We start from the raw sequence: 5563 nt of genomic DNA on the forward strand, positions 1-5563 counted from the left end.
GTGGAGGTAGTCGAGGGAGCTGTGTGTTACTTCCACATCTGGCTTAGTACCTCTCCTTGTGAGGGGGAGAACCAGGACCCACTCTCATCCAGCCCTCCATCATCAGGGCAATAGGTGAAGGACGTGGCTTTCCCTGGCAGATGTCAATCCAGGTATCGAGGCAGACAGAGGGTCACAGGGCTAGCTGTACTGTTACAGAGTTTCAACAATGACAGACAATGAATCAGCCCCAGCTTCTCAGCATTTGAAGGCCAGTGCCTACCAAACACCCAAGCAGCTACTGTTGCTGCTCCCTGTGCACTTGCACCGACTCCCTGCTGGCAAGGATCACCTTGAGTTCGATCAAAGATCATCCCATGCAGACCCACCGCACTACTTGGTTCCATAAGCCTACATTTCCCATGGCCAACCCGCCTAGCCTATACATCCCTGGTCACCATGGGCAATTTAGTGGGGCCAATCCATGGGCGGGGGAGGGGGGGTGGAGGTGGAGGCCAGAGCACCCAAAGCAAACCCACACAGTCATGGGCAGAATGTGCAAACTCCATACAGTTGCCCGAGGATGGCTTCAAACCTGTGTCCCTGCTACTGTGAGACAGCTGTGCTAACCACTGAGCCACCGCGAGATTACACCGCAATGAGAAAGGCCCACTCACCTTCCAGAGAGACTCACTCCACTGAGCCCCAACATGACCTGCTCTTAGTGAGGAACCTTAACTTTTCTTTCAGCTACATTTTATTCACCAGGAAGACTGTTAAGCTGCCAACCACCATCAAAGCTACCAACCAAATCACTCAAATGACTTGGTCAGTTGCTCAGTGGTCAGAGGCTAACTCTTGGTGCTTCCAGAACAGAAATTAAATGAGAACAAGAGTAGAAGAGAGCTCACCAATTCAAGATGAAATATTTCAGTTGATCATAAAATTGATCATGTTCTCTTCCAAATCCATAAAATTAGTTTTGTCTCAGAATCCTGCAATCTTCCAGGGGTCCACATTTGATTATTCCTCATTCCCTTCCATTGCCTTTTGGGCATTACTTGATGTTGAAAAAATAGCCATGGAAACGTGAACGTTTTTTGGGTTCAGCTGCTGGTTACACGGTAGAGAAAATTTATCACTTCCCTCAAAATGCTGGCCTCAATAGCTACTTGTGGTGTTGCATTCCACAGTGATTTGCATGCAGAAACTTTCCCTGTTATGGTTCAATCAATACAAGCAAATCTATTAATCCTCATTAAACTAATGCACCAAACTGTGAGAATTAGCTTAGACTCTCTCGATCCCTTGGGAAGTCATGTTGCAGCTGTACAGGTCATTGGTTAGGCCACTGTTGGAATATTGCATTTAATTCTGGTCTCCCTGCTACAGGAAAGTTGTTGTCAAACTTAAAAGGGTTCAGAAAACATTTACAAGGAAGTTGCTGGGTTTGGAGAGTTGAGTTACAGGGAGAGGCTGAATAGGCTGGGGCTATTCTCCCTGGAGCGTCGGAGGCTGAGGGATGACCTTAAAGAAGTTCATAAAATCATAACAAGCATGGATAGGGTGAATAGCCAAGGTCTTTTGCCAGGGTTGGAGAGTCCAACAGTAAAGGGCAAAGCTTTGAGATGAGAGGGGAAAAATGTAAAAGCGACCTAAGAGGCAACGTTTTCATGCAGAGGCTGGTGCGTGTTTGGAATGAGCTAGCAAGAGGAAGCGGTGGAGGTTGATACAATTACAACATTTAAAGGGCATAAAAGGAAAGTGTTTATAGGAATATGGGCCAAATGCTGGCAAATGGGACTAGATTAATTTAGGATAAGTGGTTGGATTGGACAAGTTGGACTGAAGGGTCTGTTTCTGTGCTGTACAACTCTGTGGGTCTATCACTCTATCTCTCTCCATTGCACACCCTATGGGCGATGTTATTGCATCAATGCCTATTTTTGTTCTTGGAACATTTCCTCATCCTACTCTCTTTCATGGCTAGATTTTGGTTGACCGTAGCATCTACAACCAGAGGGCACCGTCTCACAATATAGGATCAGCCCTTCTGAACTGACATGAGGAGAAATGTCTTCATCATCCAGGAGGATCTTCGGAATCGCCACCCAAGAGAGCTGTGGATCCTAAGTCTTGTGGATATTTATAACACAGAACAATTTATTTCTGGGCACAAGTGAATCATAGAATATGGAAATAGAGCACAGGAAACAAAGTCACTGTGGAAGATGACTGAGAATTATATGGGGGAGCGACCCCAGTCCACTACAGCTTATCTGTAATGTGACATGTTAGCACTGTGTTGAAACTTCCATTGTGTGACCGAGGCTCATGCTGGGCAGGGGTAACTCCAAGGATTTACTCATCATCAATGTTGCCATTGGCCATTTCTCCAATCCAGTGAATAGCCCCAGCCTATTCAGCCTTTCCCTATACCTTGAAACCTCCAAGCCGTCAGTGAATGACTAATTCACTATCCTTCCCTTAGCAACTGCAACCTTCAGAATTTACTCACGTCTCCTCAGGGTTGTGAGTCTCTGCTGTTGGCCTACGTGTGACCAAATCCAGAATTTCTTTTATTCATTCACAGGTTATGGGCATCACTGGCTGGACCAGCATCCCTAAAGGGCAATTAAAAGTCAGCGACACAGAGTTTGTATCAGTCTGCCTGACTAGCTCCTTTTCAGTTGACCCATTTAATATGTTGAACATCAGAACTAACCACACTACTACAAAGGGAGGAGTTCAGAGCATTGAATTAAATTGCTGAGTAAAAACTGAAAGAACTGCAGATGCTGGAAATCAGAAACAAAATTCTGAGGAAGGGTCACTGAACCCAAAATGAGAAATCAGACCTGCTCAGCTTTTCCAGCAATTTCTGTTTTTGAACACAATTACAGTGGCTCAGTGGTTAGCACTGCTGCCTCACACCACCAGGGACCCAGGTTCGATTCCAGCCACAGACTGTCTGTGTGGAGTTTGTACACTCTCCCTGTGTTTGTGTAGGTTTCCTCCCACAGTCCAAAGATGTGTAGGTTAGATGAATTGGCCATGCTAAATTGCCCATAGTGTGAGGTGCATTAGTCAGGGGTAAATGTAGGGGAATGGGTCTGGGTGGGTTAGCCTTCAGAGGATCAGTCGGGTAAAAAATGAGGTCTGCAGATGCTGGAGATCACAGTTGAAAATGTGTTGCTGGTTAAAGCACAGCAGGTCAGGCAGCATCCAAGGAATAGGAAATTCAACGTTTTGGGCATAAGCCCTTCATCAGGAATGAGGAGAGGGTGCCAGGCAGGTTAAGATAAAAGGTAGGGAGGAGGGACTTGGGGGAGGGGCGATGGAGATGTGATAGGTGCCTGTTTCCACACTGTAGGGAATCTAATCAAAAAGCAGACCCTTCCTTCCAACTCATCCAGACTAAATTAATCTAGTTCCATTTAACCCATACTTCCTATTTATATACCCTTTCAGATGCCTTTTAAATGTTGTTAATTGTACTAGCCTCCGCCACTTCCTCTGGCAGCTCATTCCATACACGCACCATCCCCTGTTTGAAAAGTTGCCCTCCCCAGGTCCCTTTTAAACCTCTCACCTTAAACCTGTGTCCTCTGAATTTGAACTCTCCTACCCTGGGGAAAGGACTTTGGCTATTCACCCTCTCTATGCCCCTAATCATATTATAACCCTCTATCAAGTCACTCCTCAGCTTCAGACGCTCAAGAGAAAATAGCCTCTACTTTGGGGAAACTGGACGGCTCCTCGCAGAGCGCTTCAGGGAATATCTCTGGGACACCCGCACCAATCAACCCCAGCACCCTGTGGCCCAACATTTCAACTCCCCCTCCCACTCAGTCGAGGACATGCAGGTCCTGGGCCTCCTCCACCGCCGCTCCCTCACCACCAGACGCCTGGAGGAAGAACGTCTCATCTTCAGCCTTGGAACATTTCAACCCCAGGGCATCAATGTGGACTTCATCAGTTTCCTCAATTCCCCTCTCCCCACCTCACCCTAGTTCCAACCTTCCAGCTCAGCACCATTCTCATGACCTGTCCTACCTGTCAATCTCCCTTCCCACAATCCGCTCCACCCTCCCCTCTGACCTGTCACCTCCATCCACCTATTGTACTCTTGGCTACCTACTCCCCAGCCCCACACCCCTCTCATTTATCTCTTCACCCTTCAGGCTCTCTGCCTGTATTCCTGATGTAGGGCTTTTGCCCGAAATGTCGATGTTCCTGCTCCTTGGATGCTGTGTTTTTCCAGCACCACTCTAAGCCTGACTCTGACCTCCAGCATCTGCAGTCCTCACTCCTGCCTTGAAAATAGCCCCAGCCCGTTCAGCTTCTCCCTATAGCACGAAACCTCCAAGGCGTCAGTGAATGACCAGTTCACTATCCTTCCCTTAGCAACTACAACCCTCATCACTCGGTTTAGACAGGAATGGGATTGCTAGTTTTAATTTCAAATCATGCTCAGCATTTCTCGCTGCAGTTCATTTAGCTGTTTGATTGACGGCCAGGAATCATCCAATCAGGTAACGGGAGGAATACCGATTGGTGCGGGGTGGGGGCGGTGCAATGATGGACATGAGAAGTAACCAATGATTGGAGTGTGAGGGGCTGAAGCTGGAGTCCACTCGGGTAAAAAAAATGAGGTCTGCAGATGCTGGAGATCAGAGCTGAAAATGTGTTGCTGGTTAAAGTGCTGCAGGTCAGGCAGCATCCAAGGAATAGGATCCAAGGAATCCATTCGGCTCGAGTGTCTAGTCCTGGATTTGCACTGAGCTCCTGATCTGTGCTGTCTCCTAGTTTAAAAAATATTTCACAGCGAGAAATGTTGTTGAGGGAGACGAGCAAACACTAGCACAGACAGGGTGTAAACATTCCTGTTGCCCTAATCAGTACAAGGACCCTATAAATGCACAATGCAATGCCGTATAGAGTGACTCCAATTGTGAATGTGCAATGTGTATTTGGCAGAGACTTAAACTGACGGGGTGCATTATCTCCTCAAATAAACTGGGAGCTTAATATTGTCCTGAAATTACACATTTCCTGAAACTGGGTTGAAGTTGAGTGCACCTGAAATGGAACCAAGTTAAGAATTAATAATTTCCACAACCCCGGAGTGAGGCAAACATTGCGGGCGGCCGTGCAATAAATCTGCAGCAGGAACTCAGGCTGAGATTCACGTTTCGCCAACGCTGCCGAGCGAGAGAGTTTGCGGCTCGAATGTTCTTATTCCAAAAGGTAGAAAATAAAACACCAGTTCGCAGCGAGCAGGGTTCGAACCTGCGCGGGGAGACCCCATTGGATTTCAAGTCCAACGCCTTAACCACTCGGCCATCGCTGCTACGTGAGGAAAGTGACAGAGGAAGGATTTCACCAGGCATGGCAGCACCGTGCAGGAGGCTGCTTCATCTCATACTCCCAGTCAGCTGTTCACATTCTCCTGCAGAGTCCACTGCAGCTGGGGGCTGGAACCCAGAGCATCTGAGCCAGACACCCTGTCCACCCCTTCACCCAGTTACTGTGGATAAACTGCACCCTTCACCCAGTTACTGCAAATAAGCTGCACCCCTTC

At 47.6% G+C, this 5563-nt stretch overlaps 1 non-coding gene across 1 annotated transcript; it reads right to left on the minus strand.

The window, feature by feature from the left end:
* Nucleotides 1–5250: 5250 nt before the first annotated feature.
* trnas-uga (transfer RNA serine (anticodon UGA)) lies at nt 5251–5332 on the minus strand. Its single transcript has one exon. It is a non-coding gene; the product is annotated as a tRNA-Ser (tRNA).
* Between the last annotated feature and the right edge of the window lie 231 nt (nt 5333–5563).

Source organism: Hemiscyllium ocellatum, chromosome 22, assembly GCF_020745735.1.
Source record: "Hemiscyllium ocellatum isolate sHemOce1 chromosome 22, sHemOce1.pat.X.cur, whole genome shotgun sequence".
NCBI classification, from domain to species: domain Eukaryota; kingdom Metazoa; phylum Chordata; class Chondrichthyes; order Orectolobiformes; family Hemiscylliidae; genus Hemiscyllium; species Hemiscyllium ocellatum.